Source organism: Sander lucioperca, chromosome 1 (assembly GCF_008315115.2).
Source record: "Sander lucioperca isolate FBNREF2018 chromosome 1, SLUC_FBN_1.2, whole genome shotgun sequence".
NCBI lineage: Eukaryota > Metazoa > Chordata > Actinopteri > Perciformes > Percidae > Sander > Sander lucioperca.
In genome coordinates this window covers 2,112,713-2,140,190 of record NC_050173.1, presented here as the reverse complement: position 1 = coordinate 2,140,190, position 27,478 = coordinate 2,112,713, and positions in this window count along the sequence as shown.

Sequence of the window (27,478 nt, the reverse complement as noted above, 5' to 3'; positions counted from 1 at the left end):
TCAAATCTAACCCAAAGTCCAATTATTATGGACGTTATCTGACTGATAACTGACTGATATCTGATTGATCATTGTTTAGGTAGATTAAACCATGTTAAGCTTTTTCACGTTAAGCGTTTTAGAATGTCCCGGCTGCAGTTGAGGGAAACTGTAGCTTATAACTTCCTGAGCGACCGATCATCCGTTTTTTGCCCCCCCTTTACATAAATATACATAAATATGGCTATGAAATAGATAATGAAATACATAAATGAGGCAATACATATGAACATACGCATTAGTCATTATAGTTCAATAGCCTAAATACATATGTTTTACTTTTATTTATTTCAGGGGACTTTTATTTATTCTGTCTATTTATATGCACGTTATATTCAAAGGAAGTTTTCTTATCTCACAGACTTCGACTAAAAGCAACTAGCAAGCCTGCCTGACATCAGTGCATCATAGCATATCACTATCTGCAAACAAAAGAAAATATGACTAAAACACGAGTGCGGCAGATTCCTAGCTCAGCTAGAGCAGGTAACGCCAGCTCTGCAGACGGAGTCAGAGTCAGTCAGCACTGGGGAGCGAACCGCAGGGACCGAGGTCACAGGGCTGGAGGCTAGCTGCTAGCTAGCTGCAGCAGCTAATATTAGAATATTAGACCCAGCACCGGAGGTCTGATCCCCATGATCTGATCCCAAACCCTACGGTGACTCTCTGCCAGATCAGCAAGCAACAGAAAGTTTGCTGGGATTGGAATGAACGAATTAATGAATTGGCCTATCATTATTTACATATTTTTACAGCAGAGCCATCTCTAAGACGCACTGCAAACACACTAAAACAGGCAATGTTGTCAAAGTAACAGAACTGTCATATGAGGAAAATCCAGCCTCACTGTAATTTACAGTTTCAACATTTTCTGCCATTGACCAATTATGCAAACTAATGTCAGATGCCCAAAATCATGTTTTAAAAATAAAACATGATGCCATAGAACTCCCTGTAGTAGCCTGCTATTTGAGTGTGTTTATGTAACAATAGGCCTACATTAACCCTCATTGTGGCATGTCTTGATACAACTTACATTGAAGGAGTCAATAAATAAATAACAAATAATAAATAAAGTCTAATGAATCACAATTACAAAAATTCTGATCCGTCAGGAATAGGTGTGGCTTGGAATATGAATCACTATTTACAGAATGTGTGGGCTAAAACACACAAGAAACCTCATTCTCTTTTACAATAATTCACCTCATTTACAATCAGGTATAGGCAAACTCATTAAAATATGCAATGATTAAGATTAGTGTATATGATGGAATAGTGGCTTTAGAATGTGCCAGAGGCCACCAAATTTGGGCTTTTACGGCCAAAACATTCTCCGGGGGGGGGCATGCCCCTTTGTTTAAAGAATACAATGTATCAAGGCACCACATTGAGAAACACCAGACGTTCCGGGCCAACTTTCCTAAGGGATCACAGGAAAGGGCTGCAAAAGTGCAGAATTTGATTGCATCTTATAACCGGAGCTGTACTACGATGGTGCAGTCATGCACAGCCCAAGAGAGAGCCACAGCAGCTTTTCTCCGTGTGGCCTGAATCCTGGCAATAACAAAGAGGCCATTCACAGACTCGGAAACCATCAAAGACTGCATGCTGGCCGTCGTGGATGAGGTGGTAAATAATAACAATAATAAATTGAATTTGTATAGCACTTTTCAAGGACTCAAAGTTGCTTTGATGATAAAATTAGAGTGGAGCATCTGCTATTAAAAACGTCCTCCTGTCAAACACTTCAAACACTCGCAGGGTTGATGGCAGAAGGCAGATGTGTTTGAAACGCTGTCAGAAGAACTGAAGAAAGCTGATGTCATGTCTATAGCTGTATGAGTCCACAGACAGAACTGACAGTGTGCATATATGACCGTTTTTTGGATGGCAAATGCTTCCCAGAGGAATTTAATTATTTAAGGGAAACAATAAATATTGAATTTTTTTCCATTACATTTATTTGTGTTAGATTAAAATGTGTCATTACATGCCACTGAAAATGTGTGGCCCCACTAAGTTCTTGGTTTTAAAATCACGCCTAATTGGATTTGTAATTGAATAGCCCTGTTACACGGCATTACATATTTTTTAGTTACATTTGTTGTGATTTACAAGTTATTTTAATGATTGTGGGTTCACCTTACTAGATAAAGGTAAGACTACACATCAATTTGGGCCCAGGGACTAACAATAGTGATGTCCAAATGAATCTTCGTGAAGCATTTTCTTTATTTTCTGAGCCTTATAGATGGCGCTCTCTGTACAACAAAGAGATAAAAGCACACTTAATTTCCATTACTTAAGCCTTTTTCTTTAAAGCAAGAGTAGCACCTAGTTGGATCAACAAATACAGCTAGTGGTTCATGAAGCTTTAATTGGACATCACTTGTTGACATCAGGTCATAACAATTTAAAAGCTAAGGCGGTTGCCCCCAGTGCTGTCTTTGTGCATTGCTATGCACATCATCCTAATCTTGTCCTCAGCCAAGGATTAAAAAGTATCCCCAGAATCTCTGTTTTCCAAAGTCCCAAGAAGTGCACCCACACATTGGAACTTCAACTCTCGTATTGTCAACACAGTGGAGAAAGCCCGACAGATAGGCATATTCAATTCACATCGATCACCCCTCAATGAAGTCAGTAGATGGGCTGAAGACAAAGTTAGAAGAATTTGAATTTATGTTTTAGTTTTTCACATGTGAGCAGACGTGTTTGACATGTTGCAGACAAACGCAATGGATGTTTCACACAAAGGTGTGTTGAGAGGCCTATGGTCACTGTGGAGGATCTGGATTCAGAGGAGGCATTTTAGAGGATTTTTCAATAGAGCAGCAGATGTTTGAGAGGTTCCAGGGCTCATACCCAGAAGACAACGTAGACAAGGTAATGAGGATCCCAGGCAAGTTTATAGGCGACTCCATCGTGCAAGTGTTAAAAGTTAGATTAAGGACTACCGGTTATGGTGCGGTGCTGAGCAGACATGTGTCGGAGCCCCTCCGTCAACTTTAGAAAAACATTTCACAGATAAACAATCTTATAATCCGTACAACTACAAAGTGACTGTCAAAATGGCACAGAAACCAGCAAAGCAGGTACAAAAACCTGTGAAATTAGACTTCACATTAGACCCTACACAGCAAGCTAACATTAATGCTAACGAAGAAGCAACAGCTGCTAGTATGACCCACATTGTGGGGTGGATAGGTGTATTTCAGTTGGGGAGTTACACTCAGTTATGTTTTCAGTGTTCTGGTGTTATTTCTTACCTACTGGTATTTGTACATTTCTTATCTTTACTATTATGTTGTATTTTCTGTAAGCAGATAATTTAGCATGACTGAAATTATGACTTGCACCTATAGCCTCTAAACTCCAGTTTACCTTCTGGAATGTAATGGGAATAAACAAACTTATCAAGCTGAAGCAAGTCATAAATAGGATACAGCAATTAAAGCCAAAGTAGTTTATCTAAAGAGACCCATTTAAGCTCTGAGGATGTAGTTAGAGTGAGGAGGAGATGGCCTGGTCAGGTGTTTATGGCCTCTCTCAGCTCACACTCATGGGGGCTAATCACTCTCATTCATAAACCTGTGCCTTTTCAGCTTATTAGTGTGACTGAAGACCGATTAAGCATATATCTTATTATTCAATGTGAAATCTTTTCAGTCAGATTAAATGTGGTCTCTGCCTTTTTCAGACACCTTTTCTTGTCACTAGCTGCTCTGCCTGGCCATTATGTCATTGGTGGGGGATTTCAATTGTGCACTCCAACCAGAGCTGCATAGATCCACTGGGATAGACACCTCCCACCCACACAAGAAAAGAGCTTCTTCAATGTATGAAAGACTTTAACCCTTTTACACCTACTTCTCATTCAGGCCGCCTGTATTTTTTTTGCTGTTTGACTGTAAAATTGTCAAAAAATGCACGTAAACTCTACACAGAATTGAAAGTATCTTTTATTGGAACAGTCTTGCCTATTGAACACCCAGATCTTTCAAAATCCATTCGCCAACCCTGATGATAATAATAAAGTTTTAGAAAGCCCCCTCTAGAACCACACAGGAGATTATACAACTGTTTTTAAAGGCTGAGTTGTATGGCGTTATATATGTGCCTCATTCCTGAGCGAGTTATTGTAAGTTAACCAGTGCTCGAATTATCTTTTTGTCTTTAAGGGGGTCTCTCTATCTCATAAAAAAAAGTTGGCACACCCTGCACATAGCCTAACAAGGCTATACAATTAAATAGTCTAGGCGTGAGTGGCGCTTTTGCGCAGTATATGCGCACGGTAGGCCTAGGCTATAACTTGACACACGCACACAACAGACAGAGATTCTTTTTTTTTTTTACAGAAATGGAGTCCTTTTAATTAATTTCAACATATTATTGATTGTAATAGTCCATATTTCATTTCAATTTCACAATACAAAGAAATAGACTAAACGATTGAGTGTCATTCTCAATTTCACATTGAAATAAAATGTAACTCATTTGAACCAGACCACCGTCTCAGATATCCTCAGTGTCAAACACAATAATGCATGTAGTCTTTAACTTATACACAGGGAAAATGCACTAACTGGCAGAAATGAATAAAGCCATTGCACAGCCAAACTATGTTCTAGTCTTATAATGTGCACGTAGAAATAACAACACCTGGGTGTTCAGTCGCCTCGTGTGTTGAACCGTGGAAATAAATAGACGAACAATTTTGGAATTTGCACTGCGATGTTGTCGGGAAGCATATTCACTGAATATTCCGCCATCAGAGATTGCATTGTATTGCTGACAGGCGTTTCAAAATATCTGGGAACTTTTCCGGAGCTCTGAATGGCAGAGGATAGCTACAGATGTATTTATTTAAGATGTATTGGTGGTATTTACCTCAAAAGCACGTTAAGCTAAAAGCAAGGTGACTTCTTCGGACTTGTGAGTGCTGTCAAATCGATCGTAGCCTATGCGGTTTGCTCACATAGCCTAGTGGTGTGGTGGTGAAGTGCAGTCATGCTGCGTTCATGAGCATAGGGCAGGCTCAGGTCTACGTCCCGTAGTAGCCTATATTTTATATTTTAATTTAATGTCTTTAATGGTAAGAGACCACACAGGGATGGATAATGAGCGTTGTTTAAGATTAAATTACAATGCCACATATGGCAGACAGCTTCAGATGTGAGAGACCCCCTCAGATTTTTGACTTTGTTGCTTTCATGGGAGCCAGTCCTCACTCTATGGGAGCTCGGCTCCCTCTGTCTCCCACGTAATTCGAGCACTGATGTTAACTATATTTTCCTGTCATGTATCCCTCTCTCTCAACCTCTTCACTGTGTGTGTGCTCAACTCTTATATAGCCTCGGCAAACAGAATTAAGGTTAATAAAACATGATAACTACGTAACCAGTATTACAAACTTCTTACATGTGGCTGTATTGTGACATTTTAGATGTCTTTGGATGACATGTTGGATGACGTTAGTCACACAAGGAGATATTATTATTGTAATTCAAACAACACAAAGGTATTAGGATTAACACAACTATTAAGGCATTTCTGTAATATACCGGTAGGTCAATAATAAAAAATACTGTAGAGATAACTCACATACCCCTATCAATTCCCAATGTGTTCTAAATGTATAACACTATTTATAATATTGAAGTGGATATTCTTACTTTTTCATGCAATTGAACTGTAAACATTTAGGTTGGTTTGGTCAGAAATTGTACTACTACTACTACTACTACTACTACTACTAGGCTTACTACTTGAAGTGCAGCTTAATGTTTCAACAGTCATCCGTTACTTTTAGCTAATCATTTGAAGTGTTTTAGTACTTTTAGCTATTTATTTCCACCACTCATTACTTAGGTATTTGTTTAAACCTCTGTATTGAACTGTTTTAGTTAAATAAATCATAATTTCAATTATTACTGTATTTTGATTAGTTAAGCTGCGCCACAATCTTTCTAAGAACTGACTGGCAACAGCAATAAGTACCCCTGGCTGGGGAATCACTGCAGGTGTTGTTTCAAAGACTTAGATTTGTGTTTCCTGCTCCTAGCGATGTGATTGGAGACAAACAGCCAATCAGAATTGACCTTTAATTCTCCGATTGGTTTTGTGGCACACTTGTAACGCTATGAAAATTTGAGCGAGTGTGTCAGAGTTGAAGAGGTTGAGAGAGAGGGAGACATGACCGTGTGCAGCGTCTGCCTGCGCGCAGAGAAAGAGTTTTTGAGATGGCACATGAGTAAACTGCGTGAGAGGGGTTATTATTGCACATTAATACGGATAATAGCAAACATGCAAATACATTTATTGAGCACGGAATAGGTTTTTGTTTGCTCAAACGAAACTATCTTTTGTGAGTGTTCATTTCTGTTCAAAATGTAATGTAACGTGCTTGCAAAATATATTTAGTTGTGCTCAAAACATACAATTACTCGCTCAGGAATGAGGCACATATATTTAACGCCATACAGTAGACTGACTCATACGCATGCGTGTGTAAAATTAGTGGAGTGCATCTTTAACAATGACCTTTACAGACAACCTTTGAGTGTTTTTTGTCATTTTGTCAGATATGAAAAAAAGTATGTATGAATTATATATTAATTCATAATTATTTTTAGCCTTCTAATTCTTGCATCATGTTAAGATTTCAAGGAAAACTATAATGTAGTTGAACCTTTATTTATCATTTTGTCATTACCTCCACCAAGGAGGTTTTCAGCTCGGCTTGTCTGTTTGTCTGTCAGCAGGATTACAGAAAAAATTACTGGCCCGATTTTCATGAATAATGGTGGAAGGGTGTAGCATGGGCTAGGAAAGGACCCATTTCATTTTGGATTGAATCCGAATTAGGGGGCGGATATACAAATAATTTTTTACTTTAAAACTGTGAAATAGGGCATTTGTGCTGTATTGATGTGGTGTCAGAATAATCGGGAAAATGAGTTCCCGACTGGGAAAATTCACACTGCATTAACATTGCGAAATAGGGCATGTCTTGGCAAAGGTCTGCTTTTTCTAAGTGCTCTTCTAGTCAAATGAACTTCAAATCAACAAAAAACATGAAATAACTTTTTTAAGACTACGCATGGAGAAAATTAATCTACATTAAATCCAAAGAGCTGGCTATATATGGAACAGTACAGTATGTTTTTTGTTTTTGTTTTTACCACTAACAGAGTAATTGATATTGTCTTGGGAAGAAATAGGAATTTCAACATGAGTTAATCCCCATGCATACGGTGGCACATAATACCATTTTGCCACAGAGAATTGGCTCATTATCTAGTATTCAACTGCCAAGAACTGAAGGCTTACACTTAATTCTATAAATAATACCCACCTTCAGCACAGGGAATATGATGAAGGAAATTTAGTATGAGCAGTTTAACTCTAAATTAACTCTATTCATATGGATGTCTTGGAAGTTGAAATACACTATGGGCACATGTTAATTTGTGCCAGTGTCACTGACTTGAGAAACAGGATAATGGATGATTCCAAAAATACATTGTATGGAAATTGACTGTAATGATTATGCAATTAAGCCTTTAGGGCATGGAAATCCAAATATTTAAAACTACACATCTCACTGTACTCCCAGATTATCTTGATTCAATTGGGGATTTTAGCACAGGGAATAGTATGTTAATCAATATTATGGAGCTAGGATTTCTAAAAACTCCCAGCATTCTCAGTTCCATTTTTTTGGTTTTCAATTAGGGATTCATTGGTAGAAAACCGTCCATGCTTCTGTCTCCCCAAATCGCATTGGAGACAAAAGTGCGACTGTCTTCCCAAGATGATGTGTGCCCCCAAATGTAATGGAATCTGATTTATTTCCCCCACACAATAGGAAATGTCACGCAGAGAATTCCCAAGCTCGAAGACCTTTAGCTTCCTGCCAAAAATACTCCCTGCCTATATTGGATAATTTCCGCGGGATGTCATGCCACTGAATTCCCAGACCTCCTTGCTATTATGGGGCTTTGAATGCTGGATGGATCGGAAGGGAAACGCTCCGTCAAGTCTGACCCACTTAGCTGCTGGGATGCACCAAAGGACCACCATTGCAATTATTTAAACCTCTGCTTTATTATTCATAATTAGCAGATGCTGTACTGTGTGTGTCTGTCTGTCTGTCTGTCTGTCCGATAAAGCTTTCTTAATAAATGCCACCTCTATGCAGGAAAAATAATAGAGCAGAACAATGTGTGTGCATATCTGTGTGCAAATGAGGTGTGTGTGTGTGTGTGTGTGTGTGTGTGTGTGTGTGTGTTAGGGCATGTGGTGCATTAATGTGTGCAAGCGTATGTAGGTATTTAGCTTAACATGCATTCATGTGTTTTTGTGTGTATGTGTGTGTGTGTGTGTGTGTGTATTTGTAGTTAATGTTGGTTTTGATGTGTTGTGTATGATTCTGCATGAATGTGTGTAAGCCACCACACATATGTTCATGTTTGTGTGTTTGTGTATATGTGTTTTTTCCTTTATGTGAGTGTGTCTATGTGTTTTATGGTGTTTTCAAATATGTGCACAGATATTTGTGTATGCATACATGGCTGTGTCCATGCGGGTTGTGTGTGTTGTCATGTTTAGCACGTAGGTGCTTAAATGTGTCTCATCCCATACCTCTGTGCATGTTTGTGTGTGTGTGTGTGTGTGTGTGTGTGTGTGTGTGTGTGTGTATGTGTGTGTGTAATGAGACCTTCTTCACCAGCTGCCACTCCAGTGCAGAAAGCAGCAGCAAAGTCTCAGTGGAGTTCACAACCAGACTTTCTCCTATTATTGTTTCCTCTGTTGTCTCTCAGGCCTCAGTAATTAGTGGCTGCTTTAATGAGACTAATATCCAAACTCCAACCCACAGTACAGCACTCCACATGATAAGAGGCTGAAAAGTGTGTGGTGTGTGTGTGGTACATGATGATTAAGTAGTGCCAGGGTGTACGTGTGATGGAGAACGAGTGTCAAGGCGATGAGAGGGTGTTATATGCGAAGCCTTGATGATCAAGTGCTGCGTAATGGAGTGTACTGTGTGTGAGCGAGTGTGGAAAAGAGAGAATGGGATAAAGTGGGAGTGAGTGAGAGAGAAAGTGCCGCAGTATGTACTAGTGATGTCCAATTGAAGCTTTATGAATCACTAGTTGTATTTGTTAACCCAACTAGATGGCGCTCTTTGTTTAAAGAAAAAGGCTCAAGTAATGGCAATCCAGTGTGCTTTTAACCCTTTGTTGAACAGAAAGAGCCATCTATTGGGCTCAGAAAATAAAAAATAAAAATGCATCACAAAGCTTCATTTGGACTTCACTAGCATGTACTGTGATTTTAAGGGAAATATTCCTACATTTTCTTTAAGGGAAATATTCTTACATTGTCTTACACTGTATCAAAAGCATTACAAAAGTGTAAAGTGATTACAAAAAGTTTCCCAGAATGCCTTTCAGATGGGAGTTTCGTACTTTGACGGTGAGAGATATACCAACTATAATGCTAACTGGTTTGGAAAGTGGGGAAATGTCTTCTTGACAAAGTCCCTAATCTGGAAAAAAGATGGTGTGATTTAGGCAAATCATAATGGGAGGAGAGCTCTGTGAAGGATGCAAATATGCCATCCTTGTATAGGTCTTTGACACTAAGATGTACAGGAGCAGGTCGTCTGAATACAGAGTGAGAAAAGGGCAATGTGTCGTTAGTTTAAACTGAGGCCATCAGGGATGAATATAATAATCTGACCCAGAGGACAAAATTGTCGCCCAGGCCGAACCTGTCCATTGCCTTGTATAGGTATCCCCACTTGACCCTGTCGAAGGCCTTTTCGGCGTCAAGGGACACCACGATTTCCGGGGTATCATTACTTGACGAGTGGATGATGTTAAGTAGGCGTCTAGTGTTGTGGGAAGACTGTCGGCCAGGCATGAACCCTGTCTGATCTCGCAAGATAGTGGAAGGCATCACCTGTTGAAGACGGAGTACAAGAACCTTTGAGAGAATTTTGAGGTCCACATTGAGGAGTGAGATTGGTCTATAGTAGCAAAGCAGGGGATCTTTCCCCTTCTTGGGAATTAGGGAGATAGTGGCTTTCGATAGGGTGTCCGGTAGGCGATACTGACGAAAAGCCTCAGTGTACACATCTCTTAGAACTGGCACAAGGAGAGTGGAAAATGTTTTATAATACTCTACAGTGAAGCCATCCTGCCCCAGGGATTTACCGCTCTGTAGCAAGTTAATGGCTCCTTGAACCTCAGCAGTGGTTATAAGGCCACCCAAGTAATTCGCGGATTCAACATCTATTTGGGGGAAGGTTATATCATTAACCCTTGTGTTGTACTCTGTCTGTTTTGCCTGTTCATAAAGCATAAAGTATAAACTATCACCCAATTTTGTGTTAGATCTTCTTAGCCAACGTCATTCCAATTGATTATCACTATAGTTTTACACTTATTTATGGAAAATGAACTGTTTTTGTCACTTTTTTCAACGCTTTTTTCAATTCATGGTCAATAAACCTCATTTATATTAAATTATACCTCATTTCTGATAACAGAAATTATGAATTATTTTCAGAAGAACATGTATGTTGATGGATAATCACAGCCTGTTTCATGTATGGAACCATCAGTGGTATTTTTGGGCAATTAGGTTGAAAGAAACCCAAATCTTTGACATAGAAACTTTGAAAACGGGTCAAATTTGACCCGAGGACAACATGAGGGTTAAGCATGTCGTCTGTAATGGGAGGGCAGTCAGAGGTATACAGTTCAGCATAAAATTTGGTAAATATTTCATTAATGTTGACAGGATCAGTGTGGATCTTGCCTGAGTTAGCTCTAATGGCAGGAATTAGCCGTGAGGTTGCCTTGGCCTGATGAGCCAGAAGCTTCCCAGCTTTATCCCCTGACTTAAAAAAGTGCTGTCTAGATTTGAGCAGACGAAGCTTGGATTTATTCGTAGATAAGAGATCGAAGTCTGTCTGGAGTCTAAGGCGTTCTCTGTAAAGGGTAGGGTCTGGGTCGGCCGCATGTTTGTCATCGATGTCCTTAATTTTCCGTAGCAAGTCCGCCTTTCGGGACATTTCGACTCTTTTTAAATTTGAGACAAAGGAGATAAGCTGTCCTCTGTTATAGGCTTTCGGATACGCCTCTGTATCCGGCAGATCATTTAACTCAAAGAATAGAGTAATTTGGGAGTGTAGGAATCGCTTATAGTGATCCTCCGCTAGTAGAGAGAAATTAAACCTCCACTGCTTGAACGGGTTAGAGTGAGCGCGAAAGTAGAGATCAAGGGTTGGTGCGTGATCTGATATTACGATACTGTGGTAGTTGCTGGATTTAATCATGGAGAGCAGTCTATCGTCTAGGAGGAAGAAGTCTATACGAGTGTAGGTGTGGTGCACATGAGAAAAAAGAGAGAATGCTTTGGCCATGGGAGACCTCCCATGGTGTGCCGCCATCAGTGAGACCAAGTCGTTTGGCAAAAGCATGCAGAGTTTTGGCTGGTTAAAGAGTACGGTTTGTTCGACGTCCTGTCCAGTATAGGATCCTGGACCAGATTAGAATTCCCCCCCACACAATGATATGATGATTTTCTATGTTTGGAAGCGATGTGAAAAATTTGGATACAAATGAGCAGTCATTCCAGTTGGGGCGGTAGACGCTGGGGAGGGGGGGGGGAGCAGGGAAAAAAGAGAAAAAAAATCAACAACAGATCAGTCCAATATCAGAACAATAACACAATAACGTACATAAGGTGCAGTATTCAAGGTCTCTACCTCGCCAAAGAACTGAGAATATAGATTAACAAAAAGGGTTATTGCTTTGCTGCAACAACTCTGAACAAGAGAGGCACAGTTAAACTCTAGACAAACAGAAACATAGCTGAAATATGTTGCTACATCACAGCCTCGACTATGTGAGGTCCAAAGCGGCCTCGTCTGGGCCAGGCAAAGAGTCAATTTAAATGTGCCAGTTGAACGCTAGCCACGCCAGCCAGGGCTACTAGAGTCTTTAAAGTACAGAACGTAAATACACAAACAGCCATAAGAAAAGCTTGAGGTAACATTAACAAAGAAAAGCTTGAGGGAGCATTAGCAGCTTGTAACTGTGATTCCTGGGGCAGTCTTACCAGCCCAACACACAGCGAAGCGGGGGGTTAGCCTGCATTAGCAGGCCGGATGCTAACAATGGCCCACTGCCGAGAGCCGTCAAGCTACATAAGCCCTCTTGAGGGCGTGAGGTTAGCAAAAACCAGCTATTTGGGCATCTTTAGCTTAGCCGCTACGTCGCCAGGCGAGCTCAGTCCTCTGTGGGTCCCGGAGCATTAGTTAGTTCCATGGTTTCCGCCGGAGAGACGTGCTCATCAGTGGTAAAGTTAACTGCCCAGACGGGGACGCAGGTGTTATCAGCGGGTAACTTCTGTATGAGTAGCCATGTAAAAGCTGCGTAATAAGCCGGATAATGTGGAATGAGCCGACCATTATTGCGAATTGAACCCCTTATCGCCCTGTCTGGGTTCTAATTTGCAATAATGACTGGCTCACTCTACATTATCGCTTACATATTTAGAGCAAAACCAAAAGGTTTTACAGCTAAGACAAAGTGAGAGTTGTCCGTCATGCAAGCCAGCAGTCTCTGCTCTGCACTTATTTTGGGTGTGTGATGGGTTAAAAAATGCAGAGATGGAATTTCACTACATTGACAAATAAAAAAGTTTCTTCTTATTATTATATATTATATTTCCACACAAAAAGTTTAACAGCACGAAGAAATTACAGATGTAGACTCAAAAGCTTGAACCCAGAAACTATATACCTGATGTCAGTAAACTGCCAAAATAAAAAAAAATAAGAGACATATGTTCTTAGACTTCCATCATATATTAAGGACTCTTACAATGTCATTAATACAATTTTAGAAATTAAAGAGATACTAGGGAAAACTATACCCGTTATCTTAGATGTGGAAAGCCTTGATACAAACATATCCCATGAGAGAGGACTAGATGCTAGAGGCTTTTATCTTCAAGATCGCAACAACATCCCCCCCACCCTCCTTCATAGGGGATTTCAACATGCAGTATACAACTGAAGTCAAACAAATATGCTGTCTCCCAACCTACACAGCAGTGTAATAAATCAATCTAAGAAACCCTTGAAAAACCTTTAATTTGAATTAATTGCAATAGTTTAGAGATTAAAAAAAGAGTCCATTGTTAACCCTCCCCAAAAGGAGATTTGGTGTTAAAGGGTTTAAAGAAAAATGAAAATCTCTGATATAATATTGACAACTGAAAGGGTATCTATGGGTTCTACTACTACCAGATTACGCCAACACCAAGTTTCTTTGAGCACAAATTCGTTTTCAATCATGATAACAACCTTTTTTGTTACAAATCCTCCAATGGTACAGAACTGTGGATGTGTTTTGACACATTTAGGGAAAAAGTGAAAAGTTTCATATGTAAATGGTTGTAATCCTAAATTTTAAATTAATTTAAATAATGGGATCTTTAGTACCACACTGTACAACAAAGAAACAGATCGCAACACTTGTCTTCTAGCTAACAGTTAGTATATTGCTAATTCTAGATCGGACCTATTGAAATAAAAGTGTCAAAAAAGAAAAACATTCCTCAGTGTCTTGTATTAAGAACACTATCCTGAAATATTGGCATCAGTTATATCACAACTGGAGAATATTTCTTCATTTAAAGAAGAGAAAAAGAACCGCACTGAAGGCTTTTCTAAATGGAAAAGCTTTTGTCGCTCTTTTCCCAACTGGCTTTGGTAAGAGTTTGATGGATAGATGGTTCATCCAATCACCTGCCAAGTAATTTATGAAAGTGCCTGCCCTTTTCCAAACAGTTTCCAAAGACGGCTTCTCAAATGGTTCTGAATAAGAAACCGTCTGGCGCATCAGGTTAGTTAAAATGCCCATGTGATAAAATCTATGTAGTTAAACTACCCTCCCTCTTAAACAAAAAAGTGAACACAAAAGTGCCATAACATGCAAAGATATGAACTGTTGTGACTCATTAATAACCACTCACATCCCATTTTGTCCCTTAGGTTCCAGGGCATAGAGCAGATTACTCTGCATAGAGGGGGTAATCAGTGATGGAGGAGGTATTTATTTCCTTTACTTAAGTAAAAGTACTAAGGCTGGTTACACACTGGCTGCGTCGTGTTAGCGTGGCGTTTCTGTTGCGTGTCAGCTGCGTGGCGGCTGCGTGGCATTTTCTATGTCTTTACACACCAGAAACGTGTCTGACGTGGCGCTGCTGCTGCTAGCCTTGTCTGTAAACATGTATGTTTCCCATTGATAAAATGAAATACCATGTTAAACATAAATATAGACTGATTTGATTACAGCAAAGACAACGTCAGCAGTATTGATGGCAAAATAGGCTACAGAATATTTCGTTCTGTATTGACAGGTGCAATATTAGAAAATAGATTTTTTTTTTTAAATTACATTTATATCTGCATTTATATCAAAACCTAGAGACTTTCAAACATTATCATGTCATTTATTAATATGTATTGGTGTCAAAATGACATATAAACATATTTTTGTATTCTGTTGTGCCCGGAAACGCTTCCAACGCACTTGCGTGTCGGTCCTATTTCTAGCATGCATGCGTTTTCGGCGCAGCTCGAGCCTGGGATGTGAGTGTCACGCAGGCAGTGTGTAAGCTCTAACCTGTTAACATGGGAGCCAAAATATAAACGGACACGCCACGCAGCTGACATGCTCACGCCACGCAGCCAGTGTGTAACCGGCCTAATACCACACTGTAAAAATACTCTGTTGTATATATTATCAAAATAGTTGTTGAATACTTTTTTTTCTCTATAGACTAATTAAGTAATCAACCAATCATTTTACCTTACTAATTATAAAACATGCTGTATTCAATCTGGCTATGTACATTATATGAAGTAGCAGTACTATGTTTAGTTTGCTCAATTAATTACCCAATCTTTAATTGTCTATAATCCTGATTAGATTGTTTCTGAGATTGCTGATGTGCCTAGCTAAGAAAATAAACCATGATTCATGTTTTATTTCTCAACAGATAACAACAGTACCAGGCTTGATGTGTATCTCAGTATTGAAGGTATGTTGACTGTTTATGTGCTGTTTTGTTTTTTCATTTATGCATAATGGAAATATTGAGGGATCTTGAAAACCAATGCTACTGATAGTCTATCGTGCAAAAATAATTACAATAATAAAAAATGATAAATGGACTTAACTCTAGATGTTAAAAAGGACCTACTTGCAGACTAAATGAACACAAACTGTTTTTGTGAATGGCTCTGAGCCTGATGTTTACAGTAATAATTCTATTTAAAATTATATAAAAATATGCATTTAATTGCTCTCAATTCTAAATGTATATAGTCTGTTAATACTTTAGAATAAATTGCAAGACATTCACTTTATACATATTGTTCTTTCTATACATTTCACAGACTTTTAGAGGAAATTGACCGGTTCAGTAAATTGGGCTTGACAGCTTGCACAGGGTAAATTCATCAAATTAGAACTATTGTAAGTTTAATTTAACATTTAAATTAAAAGTAACATGGTTTAGTTTTAAGGGTCTTAGAGATTGATATACTTATTCATGTATTTATTTTGCAAGTACCATGAGATGGGTGTGTAAGACATAGCTTTGAATCAGTCAAAAGAATAGGACTGTTAAAGCACTACAGGCTAAAACATGGAAATGGTGGCCGCAGCCAGTCAGTCCCTTGTCTTTACACAGATTGCCCATGTTCATTTAAGACATTTAATGCCCTTCGGACCCATTTGTCCTGACAGCACACAGAGTCAGCAAAACCAAGGGATGTTCTTTCATTTAGTTGTCTGCTATGCAGTTCTAGTTGTTTTCATTCAGAGAGGCAATATTTTGAGCATCTCAGAAGCCATTTGAGGAGGTTTGAAGTAGTTGCATGTGTATTCAAAAACTGTGGCTTTAGCACAAATGTATATTCCACCTTTGCAACTCATAGACACAGGAAACATACTCCACATGGCCCTGAAGACTTTAAAACTGAAGTCTTGAAAAAATACTCTGATGCAACTGTTGCATGGATGAGGATGAGATCTGGATGACGAACCAGAAGATTTGTCTCAGGTCATAAAGGAGAGGTTTGGCCAGCTCTTACTTAAGTTAGAAAGCACTTTCAATGTCCCAAACAAGTGCATCAATGAAATTGTAGACAAGCTTCAGTTCATATCCTGCTGTGCATCTGGTCCAGTTTTAAGAGTTGTGGTTGAGTCCACTTTAAAGAGCCATAACTGTGATTTGGATTCAGCTGTAATCGCTGATTTGGTGAAAAATCTCTGCAAGTCACATCCTATAAGTTCAGCTTTGGGGACAGATGGACCTTTTACTACTTCCTACAAGTGAAGAGAATTCATGAAGGCACATTTTTCAGTTGTTGAACCAAAAGAGTACATACTTGATAACAGAGAGGGTAAAACATTCCAGTATGTACCAATATTGCAGTCCCTGTTGCAGGTGTTAAACAATAAGAACATTCAAGAAAAGGCACTAGGTAGTGAAAGAAATTCTGAACATACTTCACAATACCAGTCCTTTCATGATGGATCTCACTATCAGAAAAATGACTTTTTCTCTGTGAAGGAGGACAAAATTAGTCTCATTCTGTACATTGATGACTTTGAGGTGTGTAATCCTCTTGGGACATCCCAAAAAAAGCACAAAGTAAAGGCTGTGTATTGGATGCTGGGAAACATTCCAGCACAGTCACAATCAACATTGTCAGGAGGAGGACTACTAAACAGTTTGGATTCCAGAGAGTTTTAGAACCACTATTAACAGATCTGCAAAGCTTGAAGAAGGATGGTCTTTTTGTTCCAGGTTTGGGAAATGTCATTAGAGGTACTATGGTGAGTGTGGTGGCTGATAATTTGGGGGCACATTCGGTGGCAGGATTTGTTGAAAGCTTTTCGGGTTCTCACGTCTGTCCGTTTTGTCTCGGGGAGCGATCAGAGTTTCAGTCGAAAGAAGTAAGATCAGGATTTTTTCAACGGAGAACTGAAGAGTAGCATGTGCTGCATGTTCAGACAGCTTTGTCTAGTCTGAATCACACTCCTTGTTATGGTGTGAAAAAACAGTGTGCACTGTCTGAAAAACTTGAACATTTCCATGTGACATCTGGTTACCCTCCAGATGTTTTACACGACCTCCTGGAGGGTATTGTTCCAGTGGAATTAGCTTTGTCATTTGATATCTTGATCAAGAAGAAATATTTTTTTCTTACAGAACTCAATGGCTCCATTCGTCAGTTCCCATATAAGTGGAGCGATAAAACAAATCACCCTCATGTTGTCCCTGGTAACTTTGCCACACGAAGATCAGTGGGAGGCAATGCACATGAAAATTGGTGTTTGCTGCGTTTGCTGCCTTTGATAATCGGTTTAAAAGTACCTGATCATGAGCCAGTGTGGCAGATGCTGATGACTTTGAATGACATAGTGGAGAGATAGTAAGAGAATTGTCCGACATACAGGTTGTTTCAGGAATATCTTGCTGTCCCTTGCTGTCCCTTGCACCAGCTCATGATTGCATACCATCTCCATAAATTAAATGCTGTCAGACCATCACTCTCAGTCACGAAAACAACAGAGCTGTCTTTAGATGTACTTGCGGATGACAGAAAAGACATAATGAAATGCAGATTTCCAGCTGTTACAACAGTAAACATTGAAAATAATGTGTGCTTTTTATGCACCAACTATGCAACTGGAATGTTGGTGTGTTATGGTTCTACCGCAGGATTGCCTGACTTTGCAGAAGTGTTACAGATAATGAATTTTGTAGTCAGACTACAAAACACATGGTACAATGAGCACTTCAGGAGCTACGAGTTGGACAACACAGGCAATGTGCAATTGCCTGTGTTGTCCATATTATTCACAATTCCATGTGTTCACAAATTATCTTCTCATTGTTTTCTTCTTTATTTCCATTAACAAGTGTTCTCTCTCCTTCTCTAAAGTGTCCTCTGTCTCCCCAAATGGCGGTGGTGGTAGAGAGTTCACTTCAGCTTTCTTAGGCCTTTTGATGCCTTTGGGTAAGCCCATTTCATCAGACTTCTGTCTTTTCAGGTAGTTCACCTCAAGCTCTGGACAGGCAAATTGACGACCTCTTAATTTTGCACGGTAATTGCCCATTTTATATTTTATCCTCTGCTGCCGTCCATATAAGCCATTAAAGGGCCCTGGCTCTTTGAGGCACGGGTACTTTTGTACCAAGGCTTCTACCACAGCTAAGACCTGGACACCAATTGGGTATGCTGTATAGCGAAATATTGCCTCTGCTAATTTCTCAAGTATACTACTTGTCAGTCTTGGATTGTTTAACAGGGTGCCATCCTTTTGGAAGGCCTGGTTTCCTCCCTCCAGCAAATGGTCTACATCATAAAAAAGGGAGGTATTTGAAACTTAGCTGAGCCACGGCTGAGACTTTCATCAGAGGAGGAGAGTAGGATGGTGTCCTGAGATCTAGATGAGTGGCCAGAGTGAACAGAACTATCAGGAGATTGTTCTGGTAGAGGAGAGTCAACGTCTGATCCGTCCACAGGACTGAGAGTTAGGAGAACTGGTTGAGTTTTTACAATCCTTAGTGTTCCTTTGTCTTCAACTTCATCAATGCAGCTCAAAGTGAAAAACTGGCCACCAAAATCCATGTCTTGATACATCACAGTAAACTCCCCCGGAATATGAAATGTCCATAACACATATAATTCTTGAGCGACAGATGCCAAAAAATCCACAACAATCTCTATCCCCACAGGGCAGGCACAGTCACAGCCGCTCTGCTGCTGCGCTGGCTGCACGCTTCTCTGTTCACTACACTGCCTGTCGGGACATTCTGCTTAACGTGAAAAACAGCTTAACGTGGTTTAATGTACCTAAACAACGATCATTGATCACCAAATTTCTCATGGCCATATCTTGTAATGAACACTTACGCCTGTCAAAAGAACTAAACCGAAATCCAACGATTATATAAGTTATCTCACATTAGCGTTGTCTTCTTCATTGGTGCCTATGGCGAGGAAAAAGCTTGTACCTATAAACAATGATCAATGATTACCAAATTTCTCTCTCATATTGCTCCTCATAACCACTGAAAACTGTCAAAAAATCGAACCACAAATGTGGTGATGATTGGTCGTTGTTTAGGTACATTAAACCACGTTAAGCTTTTTCACGTTATGACTTATAAACCCCATGAGAACCGTGGGGAGTCAACCCACAGCCGCTCCGCTGCCCTGCTGAAAATGAAGCAGAAGCGCTTAATGTCAGATAACGTCCATAATAATTGGACTTGGGGTTCCATTTTTCGACAGTTTCAGTGGTTATGAGGAGCAATATGAGAGAGAAATTTGGTAATCATTGATCATTGTTTACATACATTAAACCAAGTTTTTATTCATTAGTAAGCTACAGGACAGCGTCTTTCAAAACATGACCTGTGCGAAAGAAAAAAAATGAATGCGTCATTGTACCCAGCACTTCTGGAAATGTACTTCCGAATGCGTCTTTGTCCCCAGCACATTTCAAACCAAACTGACGCCCATGGACACAGAGCTTTGCTGGGGTACCCATCTCAACAGAAGAAGCTGCATCGGGAATGAATAATGAAGAGTGAATCAACTTGAATACAAACATTGCAGCAATACTTTATCAGTAGCATTTTTTGCATATTAATAGGAGAGGAAAATGTGGTGCTTCAAGGTAGCCAGTTGTCTTCCTGCCAGAGTGTAAACAGCAGATTCACATGTTTTGACAGGATGTTAGCAAAGAAGATATCAAAGAGGAGTATGCTGGGCATGTCATGAAGATCTTTGTCTGTGGAAGTTCAGCCACCCCTGCTAAGGGACCACACCCCTGCAGATGTGTCCATCATCATCGAGGGAACTGAGGTGCTTGATGATTGCAGATATATGGCAAAGGCTTGCCTTCTGCTCATGGGCTTTGTCTATGTAATGAACTTAAATAACCCACCAAAGATGAAATACACATTCAAAGTGTTTCAGAAGCTCTTTCTGGAGTTGGATGTCCTGAAGATCTCTCCCAAAGTACAGTCTCTACGCAACAAACTTCTAAAATGAGTGAATTTGCGCATGTTTCTGACCTTACTGTTTTGTTTAACTTGCAGTTCATAATTATGGTGGCTAGCACAGCAAAAATGGTTTTAGAAGCAGCTATCCATTTCAAGTTAACCACTTGTTAATTCATTGATATGCATTGTTATTATTACTGTTGAAGCATGTTTTCCCAGAGCCGTGTATGTATATTGTTATAATGGTTCTCAAACTTGGGGTGAGGAAGCATTGCAGGGTGGCGATTAAAACTAAAACACACCAATCCAAAATAGTTGCACTTGAACACACTGCAAAGACTACAGCCAATGCCCAACTAGCGTGTCCCTTCTACGCCTGCATGAGAGGAAATATCTATCCATATGATCATACCGATGCTGAAAGAACAAATTGTATTTACCCTGTGCAAGCATACAATACAATTAGGAACCATTTTTGCGAAAGGGCTCAATAGCTAAAAAAAAAAACACCTTACCTGATGTAACTAGCAGTTATAGTCATTTGTTTACATTCTCACTTCCGTATATTTTCTTGTGCACTGATTTGCTTAAGCTGAACTGCCAATCGTGATTTCTCTCACAGACAGCCTCCACTGGCCGCTGACCGTGGCCGACTAGTGCCAACGATGCGGGAAACACTAGATACTGTATAACCATTCACTAAAGGCAGAGAGACACTAGTGTCAGTCAAAGTTGGGGCTGACAGTGAGAGTCTGTCATCGTATTTTTTTCAGTATTTTATTTTAGGTCTTTGATGAGTTTACTTTCAAGTGATAAGTGCACTTATGTCTCTTGCAAAACTATTGCACTTTAAAGTGATACTTTGCTAATTTGATTGGACATGTTATCAAAGATGCTCTGAAGTTGATCACTGTACACGTTTTCATCAAGCGTTTAATGTTTTTTACAAAACTGCCAATTTTAGGTGTTTTATCTCAATGTACTGTGTTGGAGTGATTGTAAGCTGTTGCTTTAATCTTTGCACCAGTGTAGTAAACAAATAAAGGTGCTGTTATTTAATTTAAGTATTTAAGTATCTGTTGTTTCATGTTTTGTAGTAGCCTTATCTTAAGACCTTTTTAGTTGATTTTATATAAATATCACTTAAGTATAAAAAACTGAAAAGCTAATCATTTTTTACATTAGTTTTGCTATTAGATGCAAAGGGGGTCAAATGTGGAGTAATGTGTACTTGGAACAAGCTAGGCAACAATTTCAACACAGAAATTTTCTGTAAATTTTATTTACAATTTAAGAATAGTTTCTACCAAAAGCACTTAAGCAAAATGTACATGCAATTTTCTGTATATGTGACAAATTTTTAATTACTATTTTTTGGTAAATTCTACTTGTTTTTCACTAAATTTTACAAACTATTCATTAGTAAGTTTTACTAGTTTTTCACTAAATTCTACTCACAAGTCCTTAGTATATTTTACTAGTTTTTTACAAAATTTTACACACTATCCCTTAGTAAGTTTTAATAGTTTTTCACTAAATTGTATTCATGATTGTTTAGTACATTTTACTACTTGCTAGTTAAGTTTACTTGAGTGCCTTTGATAGAAACTTCTCTTAAATTGTAAGTAATGTTTACTTGAGAATGTACTGTGTAAAATTGACTAAGAAATTCTGTGTGGAAATTGTTGCCTAGCTTTTTCTAAGTAAGTTTCACTCCACATTTTTCTCAGTGTACAAGTAAAGGTCCTGCATTGAAAATGTTACTTAAAGGGCAACTATTATATGGCATTTTAGGATATTTGTATTTTCTGTTTGTACTAAAACATGTTTACATGCTTTAATGTAAAAAATGTGTCTTTAAGCCCCCACTCCCAGCAAACCCCAGTCTGCTCTGATTAGACTGTTTCCTGGAATCTGCTGGAGCTACTGCAACAGAGTATATAGCAGGACTTTGTAGTGTGAAAAATCACAAATAAAGGCTTTTAAACCAAATACTACACAACCGGACATGTCCCAGAATATATCCATTTAAATAGAATATACCGTAGGTTCACACACATGGAACTTGTACAACTTGCAGCATGCTAAGATCTTATTATTATTTTTACCACTTTTTCCTATTTACCACTGTTTACCTTCTGTTTCTAAGGGACCTAAAGACTTTATTAAGCTGTGCTGAAATTACTTAGACTCAACATCCCCGCCTCTTTTGGCTGCTGGGCTGTCTGTTTGTGTTTTATGTTGCAGATGCCAGTAGGTGTGGTCGGGTCATCATTTATTGGAAACGCCTGTATAACTGTTTCCAGTATAACGCTGGGTTTCCACAGGCAGCTTTTTTGCGAACTCCAAGCAAAATTGTGTCACCACAACATGATGCCGATGGTGTACACATTTTGCAGACAATTAGTTGTTGGTGTTGATACATTTCTGTTTTTGTATGACTGTCAATCTGGCCTACCACAAACTATTTGGTTTTCTACTCCAGTCACACACATTGCCGCTTGAAAAGTTGTGTTTAGTTTAGTTCAAATAATGTTATGTATTGCTAGCAACCAGCTAGTTGTCATTGCTACAGTGCTAATGTTACTACAATGCTACTAATACTTAAACAAATGTATATACAAACTCACCAGGTCTACCAACCACCTGGGCAACCTTCTGCCAAGCTAGCTGTTAACATCCATGATGGCATACAGAGACGTATCATAAAGTAGGCTATGGGAAAATCACTATCTTTTCATGTGCTCGTAATTTTAGATATAGCATGTGTGTTTACACGGGGGAATATACTGGAGGCACGTTCACGAGTCTGCCCTCTCATTGGCTACTGCTCTACAAAACTTGGGGAGAGTGGTGAACATCCAGGCACTTTCACCGTCGTCAGCGAAATTCGCTCATACCACTGTTCTCATAGGGAATGAATTGAATCACTCCGTTCTGCCGTTATTTCAGCTGCCTATGGAGACCCAGCGTAAGAGCACACCCCACATGGTCCACCTTGGGTGAGAGAAGAGGGAAACACTGTCTCCTATGCTCCACTCTCCCCCGTTGTTATTCTTTGTTTTCCTTTCACCACATCCAATAATAATAATCCAGCTTCTGTGATGGTATGGGGCTGTGTTAGTGCCCATGGCATGGGTAACTTGCACACCTGTAAAGGCACCATTAATGCTGAAAGGTACATACAGGTTTTAGAGCAACATATGCTGCCATCCAAATGTCTTTTTCAAGGACGTCCCTGCTAATTTCAGCAAAACAATGTGCATGCCACATTCTGCATGTGTTACAACAGCATGGCTTCGTAGTGCCTGCCTGTAATCCAGACCTGTCTTCCATTGAAAATGTGTGGCGCATTATGAAGTGCAAAAGTGAAGTTATACATCAGGCAAGAATGGGAACAAATTCCACCTATAAAGCTTCAACAATTAGTGTCCTCAGTTCCCAAACGCTTAGAGTGTCGTTAAAAGGAAAGGTGATGTAACACAGTGGTAAACATGCCCCTGTCCCAGCTTTTTTAGAACATGTTGCAGGCATCAAATTAAAAATGAGTGAATATTTGCAACAAAAACAAAAAAAGTTCATCAGTTTTAACATTAAATATTTTGTCTTTGTAGTGTATTCAATTTAATATAGGTTGAAAAGGATTTGCAAATCATTGTATTCTGTTTTTATTTACGTTTTACACAACATCCCAACTCCATCGGAATTAGGGTTGGTAAGAGTTAAAATACACGTTGGCAGCTTCTCATCGATACCCTGCTGGGAGAAGGTCAGCATCCCGCTGTTCCCGAGTGCTGCAGCTGTGTGTGGAGGGAGATGTGTCCTCATCAAACGTGCTTGATATTTCATACGCAAGAGCTCTGAGCTTGCCTGCTGAGAGTAACCACATTGACATAAGGATCAAATAAAGCGAAAGCCCTCACCTGAACCCAAACATACTGTACATGATTTTTGAAAGAGTTTACCTGCAAACTGCCTCTTGCAATATGCTGATTCATAGACTTACAGTATGTTCCATTGTTTCATCAAAAAAAGGACTTTAGGACATTGGTCATGTCCTTCAGAGACACGTCTTCTAATGAATATTTGGCCTTACATGAGCCTGAGATGGGCTGTCCATTTCAAATGAAACCTGAATGAACACAATAGATCTAACTACACTTGACATTTCTAAATGAAAAGTGATGGACCAAAGTCAAAAGTCTTTATTTGTGTGCTGGTTTAATAGTTTGTCTGTTAAAGACAAAACATGTCTGTCCACCATTGTTAAGGTCTGCTCCAAGATCACTGGAGTCCAGCAGAAGGAACGGGTGGTTCAGAAAGCTTGATGTGATGTTGATGTGGATGCTGATTGTTGTCGTTACTCTTGTACTTATTTATTACATGGATGGGATAGATTGTAAAAATGAATTACCCCCCTGGGGATTAATAAAGTTTTCTGTCTGTCTGTCTGTCTGTCTGTCTGTCTGTAGAGCGCTTGAGTGTGGTAATTTCTTCTTAAATGGCTCTGAACTATAGTAGGGACAAACATCGAACTAAAAGACCACTATCCAGGAATATTCACTATTTTAGCTCTGGTTTGGTCTCCACCAACTCCTTAGAAATATATCTGGCTAGCTGCCACATTTTCCATTATGTTCACCAGCTAGTCTCTAACCTTCTCTGTCTGCTGTTTGGTGCTGAACAGGTAGTGTGCAGTGTTTTTTTTTTTAAAGATTCTTCGCTGAAAACAGCTGCATGTCCTAAGGATGTTGATAAGTAGTAAGAATGAACCAAAACAGTAACATTTGTGGTCTATAAAACCAAAAAAAATTAGCAAAAAGGTAATAGAATTATCTGAGTTAATGATACAACATGTATGTTTGTCACTATGAGCAACACCTTTCATCTTACATATAGTCATTTCATTTGTATGAATTAAACAATAATTGAAGGAGCTTTAAACATAATTTAACTATTTACCACCCACTGTTCTGACACTGGGACACTAGAAAAGCTACATGAATACATGTTATGTATGTATCGATACAGGTACTGTGCAGTATACAACTGAAGTCATACAAATATGCTCCAATGGTCCAATATGTAATATATTTACTGTAATACATCCAAAAATGACCCCAATGCGTCATCAGATATTAAGGAAACATGCTAAGTTGAAATACCAGGCCACGGCTGTTTACGTGTAGCCTGTTCAGCAGCCGTAGCCAACAATGTTGAGTTATTTTAAGCCAAGAGAGGGGGGCTGTAAATTGGGAAGAGAGGATCGTGAGTTTGCAGTGTGTTTAGCGACTGTTGCCTTAATTCTAAGCTAATAAAGTGTGTTCAGTCGGGTGGAGAGGACGACAAGGTAGTGTTATTTTTAGCGGTTCCTCCTGTAATTTTAAGCCTAGGAAGTGTGTCTGTCCATTGGGTGGAGAGGATGGCAAGGTTGTTTTTATCGTAATTCTAAGCCAAAAAAAGTGTGTCTGTCAGTTGGGTACAGAGCTCCGCGTGAGCACGGGCTTTTATGACTGTCAACATAGCCAGCATCTAACGTTAGCTACTCCGCTGTGCTGTGAAGTAATGTCTGGCTATGTGAGACAAGCGTCTAGCAACATTGTTGCGGATACTCCTTCAGCGCGCTTGGAGGAGGGTCTGGCAAAGCGAGACTATGGATGCTGCTGTCTCAGCCTGGCAACCTCCGTGAACTTCCGAGTCTGGTGAGGAGGGAGACGACTCTCTCCAGTATTTTGAATTTGTACTGCTGTAACTATTTTAAACACTAGCGGGCAGTATTACATATTGCACCTTTAAGGTTGAATTCATTGCCAGGGTTTACAGATAAAGAATAGTCCATTGTTAACCTTCCCCAAAAGGAGATTTGGCATTAAGTATTATGTTGGCATACAGTCTTGACACATATTGTTTTCCATTGAGCTGGACTAACTTGGCTACCCGGGCTAAACTGACTAGCATGATGGATTGGTGCGCTGCCAAAACCTTCTGGGTAAAACCCGCGCTCTCGAATTTCTGTTCCGTGTGTGTACGAGTACCAGACATAAATAGACTTTTTTGATAGTAATTGTTTGAATCACTGGGCATACCGAACAGAGGAAGTCACATACGAAAACGAGGAGCTTTGCAGCTTGATCCAAACTTGGGACTACATTTCATGATATCTCTGCCTCTGCTGATTTAAATCTGTCTCTCACAAGTCCGCCAGCTTTATGGAACTGTCACACTAAATTGCTGCAGTACCCCTTTAAATGTATTAACCAGCAATAGTATAAATGGTATCAGTCAACTCCACAGTCTTTTAGACCTAAATGATGGTCCAGCTTTCTCAAGACAAAACTGTTTACTCACTACAGTACAATTCTTTTTTTTTTTATTTTACTTTACTTTTGATTAATTGTAGCTTTTGTGCAGAGAAGCCATACTCATCATCTGAATTAACCAGATGACCTCATATCTGATAATACAGTCATTTTAAAGACAGAAGAAATAAAGCATGCAAATACAAATACACAGAGTTTAAACGGTTAAAAGTAAGGAAGTTGTTCTCTAATTTGGGTAAATAGGGTCAATGTACTGTCTTTATGAGCAGGGAGTAAAGCTCTTTCTTCTACGGCCTATTTTGTGATTTAGGCTAAAATGGGTGCTTTTCTTTTTACATAAAACCTTGCCTAGTGCAACTTTTAAAGCATAATGTCTTTGCCAGTTTGTTTCACCCTCCTCTGCCTTCTTCTTTCTCTCCTCCTCCCTCCATTCCTCTCAGCACCACTGGGCTCTGTTAGCTGCTCTCAAAACAAATGCCCCTCTAACTCTCCCAAAGTTACGCAGAATAAATTGGAAAAAATACTTTTTGACATGTTGAGTAATGCATCAAATTGTATGCTCTTTCCCCCAGCAGCCTGACTATTCTATTTCATCTGCAAGCCTTCTTCAGGCAAATGGATTGCTTCCATAATGCACTCTTTATCAGGCTGACTGAGTAAGTGCTGCTGTTCCCTGTAAGCAGGGGAAGACCAACATGCACACTCACATATTCTCTTTTTCTCTGTCAAACACTTACAGAGACATATGTGCAGGCTCACTTTCTTACAGACACACACACACATACTGCATATATATATATATACACACACATGTGGTTTAGTATGTGTTTGCATATGTGTGTACAGTCACAACCAACTTACATTGTTTCAAATTACTCTGTTCCATTGACACACACTGTTGGCTCTGGTGGCTCAGAATGCTTAATATTAAACTGAGACTGAGCCAGAAGTAAGCTTTGAAGTCCCAGCACACACACACACACACACACACACACACA